We start from the raw sequence: 12,736 nt of genomic DNA on the forward strand, positions 1-12,736 counted from the left end.
ATGACACATACATTATGTACAGACGTAGCATTGCTGTAACTGCAAGTTCGTTTATCTTGCTCAAAAATCCAGTAATCACTTCTGCATCTTTTAATTTGTACCAGAATATTCATGGTGACATTAGTTGTGCTTTTAGCCCTGGTCGCATAACAGGATTTTAGCAGTGGGCTAGCAGATTCAGAGATGAAAATACCCATTAGTATAAATATGTAGAGTAGGAAATGAAGATGGGGATTTCATCTTTGGCAAAGGCAGGTAAAACAATGACTTTGCTTAATTTTTTTTCCTGCTCAGCCAACCAAAATCCAAATTCCATGTCTTGTGAGAAGGAGAAGAGGACTTTAGAAAATTGTGTCCTGATTTGGCAGATCCCCACAGGGAGAAGGCATGTACCAGGTTAGATCTGCACGAGGTAGCTGCTGGCAGCGATGCGGGAGCAAGTGTGCTGTTCTTGCCAGTGTGGTTCCTTAGCTTCCCTGCGAGAACATCATGGAAAACACAGTGCAGATATCTTACTATAAGCAAAATGTATGACAAAACAGCTTCTCATCTGCTGACAGTCCCTTCCCCAAAAAGGAAGGGGTAGGGGGAAATTATAGACCAGCTAAATTAACATGAATTCCTGGAATAATACTAGAACAGAGTCAAACAAAATCCTGTTTCAAGCAGATTTTCCAGGTAAGCACTTGGAATATAGCAAAGAGATTAATAGAGTCCTAAGTAGCATGTAGCATACATCCTATGACATATCACAAATATGCCAACCCAAGCCAACTTTTTTCTGTGATGGGGCAACAGTCTTCATGGATAGACAAGAGGATGTTATTGACATATATTTTAATCTAGTGAGAGTTTTTAACATGACTCCTATGATACTTCCGTAAGAAAGCAAAATAAAAGTGGTATTCACCTAACTCCTAATGAGGCCCAAAAAAGTATAGTCTGGAAAGGGCTGAGGTGGTTCAGCCTGAACGGAGGACTGAGCAAGTGTACAGGAGTACGGTCCTCAAGATTTTGTTGTGCAAAGGAGTAGAATAATCTCCTCTCCATGTCCACCGTGGACAAGACAAGAAGTAATGGGCTCATATTTTAATTATATAGTTGGGTGTTAGCAAAAGCTTTGCAATACTAAGGATAATGAGGTGCAGGAAGACGAGATTGTCCCTTGTGGGGGGTCTCTAAAACCAGGCTAGACAAGCATCCCCAAGAATTACAAAAGGGTCACTGATCTGGCCTTGGGGTGGGGAAAGGTTCAGAAGACCTCTTGGTGTCCCTTCTGTCCTGTGACAAAAGAATGTTCTTCTTTCCTAGAGCAAAGCCCTTTGCACACCGGGACCTACAGAGCAGGCTCTCCCTCCTGTTTCTGTTCAGATGACCGCTGACATTTGCCCACCAATTAATCAATTATGGTCTGAAAAGTGAGCACATTGCCAGAAAAGGACTCCTGGGTAAGCAACACTAACAGAGTATATGAACTAGACACTCAGACACGCATACACACAGATACAGAGGAGAGCTACATCCAGGTATTCCTTTTTGAAATCTTTGCAGAGTTTTGCCCAGTCCCGAGTAGGAGCAAGAGTTTCCTGTAGGATTTCTCACTGTTACCATGCTTAAAGTCTCAGCAAATAACCCTGCATGTGCAGCCTGCCCACTTCTTATAGCTAGGTGGACCATAGCTAATATGGACCGCACAGTCCATGTGTGAAACACATGTGTTGTGTCCCAAGACTATGGGAGCTGCATAAATTACACGTGAAATATGTCAAGCACATGTAGACATGCCCTGAATCATCATGCATTTTTGGTAAGAAATAAGTCAAAGAGTGTTTATTTCAACTATTTATTTATGAGGAGGGACTGGGGGGGGAATCTGTGTAATATTCAATTTGCAGAAAATAGAAGATTGTATTTATCACTGTGCTGTCCAAGTTGTAAAGTTGGATGCCAATATTTCCTTCTCTTCTGTGAATTTTACTCCCGCACATTTATTACTGTGTAGGATTGGAAACTCTTGCTGCAAAATGTAAATTAAGACACCACAGTGGGAGCTTCTGGAGATAACGCAACCCTTTAGTCATCTGAATGTTGCTTTAGGTTGTGTCTCTACTTATCAGCACTATTTACTAGCAGATATTTAAAGCAAATGGGAAGTGAAGTGTCTTTAATCTTTCTTGCAACATATCAGTTCAGTTTCTTCAACATATCAGTAGAGAAGAAAACAAATTAGAAGAGCCAAGGTTGAATTAGTTCACTAAATCCAGCCCCCAGTTCTGCAGGACTCAAAATCTGAAGCCACTATTTATACCTGTGAAGTAGGACCCCGAATACAAACTCTGAAAAGATGAGTTTCACATTTGATACTGGATTTGGAAGTCACTGAAATTGCCACTGGAACAGGCACCATTTTTTAACTACCACCATTTTCTGTGCATTGCCCTCATAATAGAAGGCGGGATTGCTGGCTTCTCTTCAAGTTGGTGCTTCTTCTTGTTGGGTAATTACCCTACAGCAGAATATTTTTTTTTCCCCCAGGATAGAAGAAACAGGCTGAAAGAACATGTAGGGCAAAGAGACCACTGTGTGGTAAAAGAATGGTAACATTTGGAAAATTGCAAGTTTTATTTTCTTTCTTTTTTCCCTTATTGATAACAGAACTTTAGCCAGAATGAACCAGGAATTTGAGATTTTGGTCTTTTTTAGCTGAATTTTATTATAAACCTGAGATGAAATACAGGATATCTGAAATGGCCTTGCAGGGTAGAGTCAACTGAGACATGGAGCCAGTGCAATCCCCGAAAACAAAGGGGTAGTCCTGCTCCATGAGTTCTTCAAATCCATTAAAAATGGCTGCTGTTACAGAAAGAGTTACAAGTACAGCATTTTGTTTCTCTGAAACTTCTTCTTATTCTTTGTTTCTTTCACTTAAAATAAAAGTTATCCATTCTGTATTGACCTTATAGTGCAGGACTTCCAGTGTCACCTTGCAGAGTTTGGGCTAATACAAAGAACAGCTGGTACCACTAATACTAATGGATTTCCTGGTTTTAGTTCAAATACAGTAAACTTTTAGTTTAGTTCACACTAAATCTGAAGACAGGTTTTTCATATTTGTTTTTCTCCAGTGAGAATCATAGGCTTTAAATGTACTTTTAGAAATAAAAATGAAAAAAGGGAGAAAGAAAGTACTTTTTAAGATGCTGGCAAAAACTCTGTACCATTTTCTTGGTACACATTTTTCTTAGACCAGATGATTTGTGAGAGCCCGGTGAAAACATGTACAGCAAAGAAAGAATTTAAAACTTAATTATATACATTCAAGAAAATATCTGTCAAAACTGCTTCAAACTTTTAATTAACTGTATATGGAGTGTGAAGGGGTCAAACCAGTATTAGCACAGCACTGTATGAAGTTTCATTTCCGTGTAAAATGGGAGACTGCAAAGGAGTGGGCAGAGACCTAGGGCCAAATCCTGCCAGGGCTGAGTGACAGCCTGAGACTGGTGAGAACTGGGAGCCCTTGGTATGTCAGAGAGAGGATCAGCCCTTTACAGGATACAGAGCTGTCAGGAGAAGGCTTTGGAAGTTGCTTAGCACATCAGAGATTCAAGCAGATAGAAGGCAGAGAGGTGTTTTAAAATCCAGCTGAGACATTTAGGTTTTAACTTGCTTATAATTTCTTGTGTTTAATAACCTGTATCTAATTTAAAGGAAGGAAGAAAGGGAAGACAAGGTCCTTCTTTCTACTTATGGAGAGCCACATTATTTATTTATTCCTTCCCTCGATTCAGAAAAAGATAGGCTGCAGATATTTTTGATTTAAAGAACAAGAAAGAACAGCAAGAACATGTTTGTGTAGGAACACATCCCCATGTTGCTCGCTAGCGAGTGTCCTCCCAACAGCACAAAATGGCTGGCAGTACCTGTGGTGGGCAGAGCACTCGAAATGCAGAAACGTGTGTAAGTCAAGTGCAAATTGTTTGTTTTGAGCTAGCTATCCATTTCACAATTAAACAACTCTTTAGTTTTAGCACTTTATGCCAGCATCTTTTCCTTCCCATTTTGGATTAATTCAGAGATGGGCATTCAGCTGAACAAAACAATGAAGTTCTGAGTCTGGTAGACTTTGGCACGGGGGAGCCTAGTGTCTCCCCATGGTTCTCCATGCTTAAAGCTTTGAAACCTTTGTTTGACAGAATAAGCATGAAAGAGTTTTTTGCAGCTTTATTCTGTAGGTCCCTATCCTGCAGTGGTTATCACCCAGAAGCCAGCAGAAGCCTGCTCAAGCTCCTGGTCATTGCACCAGGGCTCAGTAGAATATCGCACCACACACAAACTTTTCATGAATTCACAATGATTGGTCTGGCAAATCTGGGGCACTAATTCTATATGTTTATTTTTCATGCACAAGGTTCTTTTCAAACTCACCAGTCTCTACAGGTACCTCTACCACCATTCACGTAGTTTTGTGATGGCACCATATAAATCTGTGGACTGTGGTCTCCCTCCCAAACACAGTAGGGTTCACCTCTGGCCAAAGGCACACATGCTGGCATGATGAAGATTAATTTCAAGGCTAGAAGAGAAAATTATCCAAATGGAAAGTCAATAAAAACAAATATGTTCTCTATGGGATTGAAACTGTTGAGGAAAATTTTAGAGCCTGGAAAGCAATTCTTTATATAGTCAATAAACTGAACATAAAAAAGATATAGTAGTCTCAAAACATAAGGTTGGTCACAGTAAGTGTGTTCAAGGTAAGTTCTACTAAAGGATCTTCAGGGAACAATTTTTAGCAGGGCATTGCTGAAACTGAACCAAACGATCCTCGTTCCATATGAACATTGTATTCCTGCCATAATGTTCTCATGGATAACAGTCCCTCAACAGCTTTAAGGACCTGGTTTACTTAATGTGAATTGTTCTTGTTGGAACGAATCTGATGATCACTTCACAGGCTCGCTAGCTCAGAGCGGAATGTGGTTTGGAATGAGATACAAAAGTTTTTGTGTTGCTCCTCTGTCTGTGTAGTAGATCCCCACACTAGGAGGTAGCAAGGCAGTTTTTAAGGTGGTTTTGCCTCTGCTTTAGTAGAGGCAAGAGCAGCGTAGTCAGTCACCCACAGCTGCTCTGGTGGGTTTTTCTCACAGCAAGCTCCATTTCCACAAGATTTGAGCCTTTGCCCCAGTGTGAATAGTTTGTCTTTTACCTGGTCTCTCAGAGAAGACGCTTCTTGCAATTTTGCTCTGATTATTTCTTCTGTTTTTCCTTCTTGCTCTGCTGTTTAACACCAATGAGAGAAAGGCGAAATGATAAACATCTGCCTAACATGAACTTGAGCTGTAGCCAACTTTGATTCTCGTCAACATTGATTTTAGTGCTCTGATTATAGCCCCAATCCACTGCTTTCTTTTGATCTTCTTTCTCAGTATTTCTTTACCTTGATACACTAATGATGAGACAGGATTTGTCTTAAGCACCAGCAAACACTTCATTTGCATTTCTGGCATCAACCATCCTGCCGACATGCATTAAAGGTATCAAATGTCTCTGCTTCCCAATTGTCAGTTCATATTTTGGTGTTTATCTGCAGGGACTGGTAAGTGTGTTCTTCAATTATCAGTCACCCACATTTTGGTATCAAAACACTGTTTGGAGTGGGTGTTTATTACTTCCTGCTGTTCATTTACACAAAACAGCTATTTTAATGGAAGTAAGTATGGTGCATGATTAAAACCTAACAAATGCAGTTCTAAAAAAATGATGCATGGATGTGCTAGACCCAGCCACCTAATAGTGACTGCATATGAAATATTTTTGTTCTGAAGATAGATTAATAGACCTTTAATCTATTTACTGCCAGTACAATCTCATATTTTACTACATCTTTTAATAAGCAGCTATTAAACTCATATCTGTGCACATGTTGACTATTTAGGTAGTTGATCCTTGAAAATGCCATAACTCTTGTTTATACATAGTCATATCACTTTTCCTCTTCTTTGTAGGCATGGAGACACTGAAAATATCAAATTTGTATGCATTATCTTTGATCTGTGCTGTTGCTGTTTAATATTAGGCAGGAATTAGGAAACGTTCCAACTTGTGTGAATACTGCAGTATGATTGTACAATGAGAAACTTATTTATAGTTCACTCATTGCTAAAAAATAGCATCTGCTAAGTTAAACCAGAGAAATGTGATGTTCCACTCTTTACCCCAATACACTTAGCAAAGAAATAAGTTACGGTCACTGTGTAGTGTCTTTGGGAAATGCTGACTTCTCCAACAGCAGCAGTTGCATCTGTGTCATGTTAGTGTACACACACACAAAATGTTGTGGGTTTTTTTAAGTTTAATGATCTTTAAGATCTCTTTGAAAAAATATCTTTGGAAACTTTCGGCATTTCAAAAATTCTGGGTCCAAGTTTTGCAACACAGCAGCCTTTTAAATCCAGACTGGTTTGTCTTCACCAAATAACCTTCTGGAATTGAAGTAGCTGGAGATTTTGCAGAGAGAGAAGAGCAGTTCAGAACATGTGTATTCAGGACTGAGCTGCAAACTGTGTTTTCTTTACCTCCGCGATTTTTTGTCCTCAAAACACCATCTGTAGGTCTGTTGCTAAAGGTTCTCTTCATGGACCCACTTTTGCAGTTTGTTGCTAATATTTAGGACTCCCTAAGTGTCCAGCTATTTGGGAGACACAGTATCAGGAAGCAGAGGAGGAATTGTCCTACACAGGCTGGAAAGGAGCTGCTGAACAGCTCTCGAAAACTGGCTCCATCCCAGAGGATGAAAACCGATGTGATGGTGCATTTATTTGAGTGTTTCAGCAAAAGATGAACATGGATTCTCCATACAGCTGGACAGAATCACTTGTAAGCTGCAGAGATTTACCCAGCAGCGCTTTAGGAGGTTAACCTTTAGGTTAATGCACTGGGTTTTTTATGGGCTTTCTGCACTGGAGCAGATTTCTCTCATGGAAGTATCCCCAGAAGAGAAAACACAATAACGCTAGCTCCTAGGCTTCCATAACCGCCTGCCATCATGAACAAGCGAGAGAAACTGCAGGATGCAGTGATGATGGAGTAGTGAATTAGAAACATGTCAGACCTTGAATGGGAATTCTCTACACTTCTCACTACCTGCGGTCTGGGCAAACTGGATATCATTTGAGAGTCTCTTCTGCATACTTTAGAATAGTCTTCCTAGTATTCCTACTGTTTCAGGATCTTTTTCTTCATTTTCCATGCATTTCAATGGTTCAACAGTGAAATAATTGTGAAAGCAAGCATATTTAGCAAAGATTTTAAACCCAGTGGTAACTGTGCTTAAAAGACTAAAGCTTATCTTAAGAACCTCATAAATCCAAACAGTAACTCAGAAAAATATAATTTTTATCTACAACTTTAGGGTTTTTTTTCATTTCACTTTATTCCTGCCTATATATTTTGCAGTTATTATAGAAGTGGAATTTTAAATATATAGAAAAGCTGACATATTTTATTTAAATTTTCCTTTAGTTTTTTATCTTTAAGCATGTTACTTCTAAATTTTTTCCAGGTGTAGTATCATCTAGTATTGGACATCTGTGTATGTACCTCATACATGTTCTTAAGGCTTCGAAGTGCTCTGAATCTGGGCTTTTACCCTTCTTGTTCACAAAATTCACATGGCAAACTGACTGTTCAATGAAGCTGCACATATAATATTCCTTGAATGTACTTCTGAAAAGAAATGCATAAATTTTTATTTCTGTGGTGAGAAACATGGCTTCAAAAATAGTCTAAAGCAAAATGGAATTCCAAACATGCATGCTTTAAAAAGTAATTATTTTCTTTTTAATTCATTTTTTAAATGATCACAGAGGATTCAAAACTGAAAATATAGTCCAACTTAGCTGAGCAAAGAGTAACAAATGCCAGATTTATAAATGAGGCATGCTATTAAAAACATAACTTTAAAAAAAATTAAATCAGCAGAAATGTACGGAGACTAAGTCTGCAGAATAGATTCAGAATATCCAGAGTACTTATAAAATATAGGATCATCGCCAATATTGCTTTCAAGTCATACAGGTAAAGAAAGTGAACTGGTTCTCTTTTGTCTTACTAAGTGACAACACAGGGAAAACAGTTGAGAATTTGTACAGTGATTTTGACTATGTCATATTACAAATTTAAGATTTGATAGGGGAGATCATCTTTATGCACCAATTTGTACTGTCTTTCAGTGTAGAACATCATGAGCTGTTCAAAATTTCAATGCAATTATTTCACTTAAGAGTGTCAGGCCTTTCAAGGGTTATTTTTTCAATCACTGATGTGCAAGACTTCCCTTGGAGAGAGCACACGACGTCCAGGAAGAGGTACACTTACCTTGATCATCTAGCAGTGTGGGAGTGAACAGAAAAGTGCAAGAAATCTTTCAAGCTTGTGTTTCTTAAAATCAATAAGAAGTTTGTAAGCCTCAGATTTGCAGGTGTATCTCTTTGGATTGTACCGTTTTGACCAAATGACTGAAAAACACATCCAGAATACTAGTTGGATAATCCTAGTAGTTTATCGCTAAATTTTGATCCTGTTCTGCAAGAAGAACTCAAACCGAACACCTCCAAACTTGTAAGCCTGGACAATTTGGGAGCTTTAATTAAAACGTTAAAGCCTTTACAATTTGGGGTTTTAATTAAATAATTTATATTTGAGATATATATGATTTTAATTGATATATACGTTATTCTAATTAAATCATTTACAGCAAATAGCATTAATTTTATTGCAATTAATAATCACATCTTTTAGCGCAGTACCTAAACATCTGCACAAGAGTAGGACTGCATTGTGCCAGGCTCTATACAAACACACAATAATAACCCACCACTCACAATATAAACAGACAATGGAGTGGAAAGAGGAACACAGAATGACCAGTACAACAAGCACCATAAACATCTTTTTCAAACAAAATACTTTCAGAGGCCTGGAAGGAAGAAGGTAGTTATATGGAGCTAGGTCGCTGGCTGACTTCCAAAGAAAGAAATAGAATATATGGGGAAGATGAAATGAAAATCAAATGTAGACAGAGTGCTAAATCTTTTTTTTCTAGAAAAGATCAAAACTCTTTTCTCCCTAGGAACAACTAAAATTACACAAATACGTTCCTAATATTAGTGGCAAAATGCTCATAAGGAATTACTGCTTTGTCACAAGGGTAATATATTTTGTTGTTGCTTTATTTTATTGAGTACAGTAGTGTCTAGAGAACCCAACTAACAGGCTCCATGGTATTTGGGCTGTTTATAAACAAACTGAATCAACTTACTCTGTGTAGGCAAGAGGGAAGAAATGAGTAAATTCAGAAAAACACCTCAAAATTTACAGCAGGCACTTTTATGGTGTTAAGAAGGTTTTCCACTAAAATGAATTACTCAGTGAAGAAAACCTTTGTACATAAGTCATGGAGAAGAGCTCCTGCATGGACCACAGAGCTGCAGGTTCATTCTGGGGTGGACAGTGACGGTGTAACAGAGAAATACTCTTGAGTATTGTGTCAATAAAGAGAAGAGTGATAAATGCGTAAGGAACTTATGATACTGAGTGACTGCTTGATGTAAATCAGTGTATTACATTCATTGTAAATAAGTGTGAAGTGATGTATGTTTGGAAAAAATAATCTTGGCTATGCAAAATCACTGGTGGACTCTCACTGATCATTACAAATCAGGAGCCAAGGAATGATAGACAGCTCTATGAAAACATCAGCTCACCACTCAGGGGCCAAAAAGCAAATCAAATGCTAGGAATTATTAGAAAAGGAAAAGGCAATGAAATGTGCATCATCATTATGCCTCTGTGTATTCACTGTGCTCCCACATCTTAAATATTTTATGAGGCTCTGGCCCCTTATTCCCACTCCCTTCATTTAAAGAAAGCTTATCCTAGAACTGGAGAAGGTTCAGAGAACATTAACAACCATCAGAATTATGGAACGATTATAGAAAGGATTGTTAATCTGAAAGAAAGATGTCTGAGGACGCCTATAAACTCATGGAGACCTGGACAAGATAAGCAGAAGGCAGTTGCACATGGTTGTTTCCATCTTAGGAAGCCAGCAAGTAGCAGCTTCAAAACAAAGAGAAGGAAGTGGTTCTTCATAAAATGCGCAAGGAAGCTGTGGGAACTCCTCGCCTCAGTTAAAACCAGATGCTGAAAGTTTGTTTACACAGTTTGACCCAGTGTGGTCATTCTCGCGTTCTTACATGCCAGCACTATTTTACAGTGGTTGGAGGTGCACACACGTTCTTTGTATCACCAAGGATAAGAAAAAGGAGTAGGGAACCAAACTTTCATAAATCCTGAGATAAATATTGAATTTGCAATGAAAACTCAAAAGCCAAACTTTCTATTTAATTGAAAACCCAATCTCTGCTGAGATTAGAGCCTGTTCCAGCTATAGGTCTTGAAACTTCCTTTGCATTTTGTGGTGTATTACCAAGACATTATATATCCCTTATCCTCAACAGGCAGCAACTACGGTGTTGACTGCCATACAGGAGGCAATGACCAGGCTTTAATGGATGTCGTCACAATCTCCCATGCCTGTGTACCGTTAAAGGAACACCCAGGACTTAGATCTTAATTCAGCGCACTCCTAACTTTCTTGAGTAAAGTCTTCACTTTCTCTGTACTAATGCACCAGCTGCTTCTTCACTATAGTTGGAATCAGAACATACATTTCATCTACGAGAAGGCCTGAAGGCAGTAATATTTAAAACAAAGTCTTAACTGCTTAACTAATTGCACATTCTGTGTGAATACTCTCAACAGAGTAACAACAAGATCAAAACAATGCTATTAAAGACCTGGTAAGTGTTAAGGGAAGAAAGCAACAACACAACAAAAGCTAGAATGAACACTCACAGCCGCTTGCTATCCATTCGCTGGCACATTAAAAATCTTTTAATCTTGCAAAGCTATGTCACCCAGGAACCACAAAGTACTTAGCAGTAAAATGAGCAATAATTAGTCGTACATGAAAAGGCAGATCCAAAATGTGTTAAAAATACCTCCAAACTATAAAGAGAAATACTCAAACAACAAAAAAAGCCTGGTGAAAATCATACTTATAAGAATGTTATTACTGAAGTCAATAAAACTAACTTGCATGAGTAACCGTGACTCAAATGAGTAACTTTAATCTACAGTTAATCTCTGTTTGGAACATAGGTGCTAAAAGTTAGACTCCTAAATTATTAGGATAACATACAAACTGCCAAATACCTTCCACTGTTCCCATTCCAACATTTAGAAAAAAACAGATCTCTTCCTTAGTTACCCCAGCATGTACTTAGGTCCCGATGTAGATCATACCGGCCAAGCATATACTCTATTAAAAAACAGACAGGGCACTGCTACCGTGTGTTTCTTAGTTCTCCACAGACTGAAGGACACATGGTCTCACTCTAAAATGCAGAAGGCTTTAGGAATGATTTCTCATCACACCGTGATCTGGGTAAGTCAACAAATCATGAAAGATACCTAAAATACACATAAATTAAAAGCATGGAAATAAATACCCACAGTGGGTCCATCATAGCCCAGTGTCTTGCCTTTAAGATTATTTCAAAGCTGAGGAGGGAATTCTGTCTCCTCCACCCAGCCCTTGTCCCTCCCAAATGAGAGTTCTATCTACTCAAACTAACAGCTTTCACTTTGAGAACGTGACATTTTAGAAATGGGAAAACTGCTGTGGGACAATATGCCTTCCGTGACATCCTGGTCAAAAATAGAGCACTGTAATTAGAGAAATAGGCAGACAGACTGCAAAAAAGCAAGAGACAATCTCAAAACATACCTAAAAGGGGGAGGAGGAGAAGATTATAAAGCACAGAATTTGGCATACTTGCTGTCTTTCAGGTTTTCTGGCATATACAAGTCACTTTTTAGAGTGATAAATGGATGCACGTTAAATTTGACAGCCAAAGCAAGGTAAGGGTACTTTACTCAGCTTGGGATATCTGCATGTTCTGCATATAGCCATGTAGCTGTCTCTGCAAAGAAAAAGTGTTGCATAGATCCCAAATTTCAAAACTAGCTTTCCATATTGTACTCATCTCAAGAAAGCACCTACCCATCACTCATGGTATTAACAGTCAGCTGTAGACACAACACTGTGGGCACAAGATGGAGTCCTGAAAATTTGGACAACTGTAAGCATCGTGGAAGAATACGTTTGCTTTGGTTTATTTCCTTCTGCAGAAAAGAATATACAGTATGAGAACTTCTGCTCAGAAAGCACAGAGTATTTTTAATGCCGTGGATTAAGTCAAATTTTCTTTAGACAGGTTCTGAGTCTAATTCTAATTCACTCTAATATGACTCTTGCAGTTTTTAGGTAACTTGTGACACAAGTCAATTACTTCAGGCTGTCTATATACTTAAAACTGTCCCTCAGGGGCACTGGAAAATGTTTCTTTTTCCCCTTTCCTGTCCTACAACAATTTTTTTCAAATTTCTGTGTGGAAACTAGTCTAAAGTGGATGTAATTTTGACCTGGAGACCTGGTTGGGGAATTCTAAGTTAAAAACATTGGGGAGGAAAATACTGATTTTTTTTTTTTTTAAACTGACCGCTAGCTTGTGGTGGTGAATGTTGACAAAACTTTTGCATGGACAGCTTCATGGGATCCAAAACTCAATTTCTAGTTCTACTATTTCTAGGAGGCCTGAAAACCAAA

The sequence above is a fragment of the Pygoscelis adeliae genome, unplaced genomic scaffold (assembly GCF_000699105.1).
Source record: "Pygoscelis adeliae isolate BGI_AS28 unplaced genomic scaffold, ASM69910v1 Scaffold227, whole genome shotgun sequence".
NCBI lineage: Eukaryota > Metazoa > Chordata > Aves > Sphenisciformes > Spheniscidae > Pygoscelis > Pygoscelis adeliae.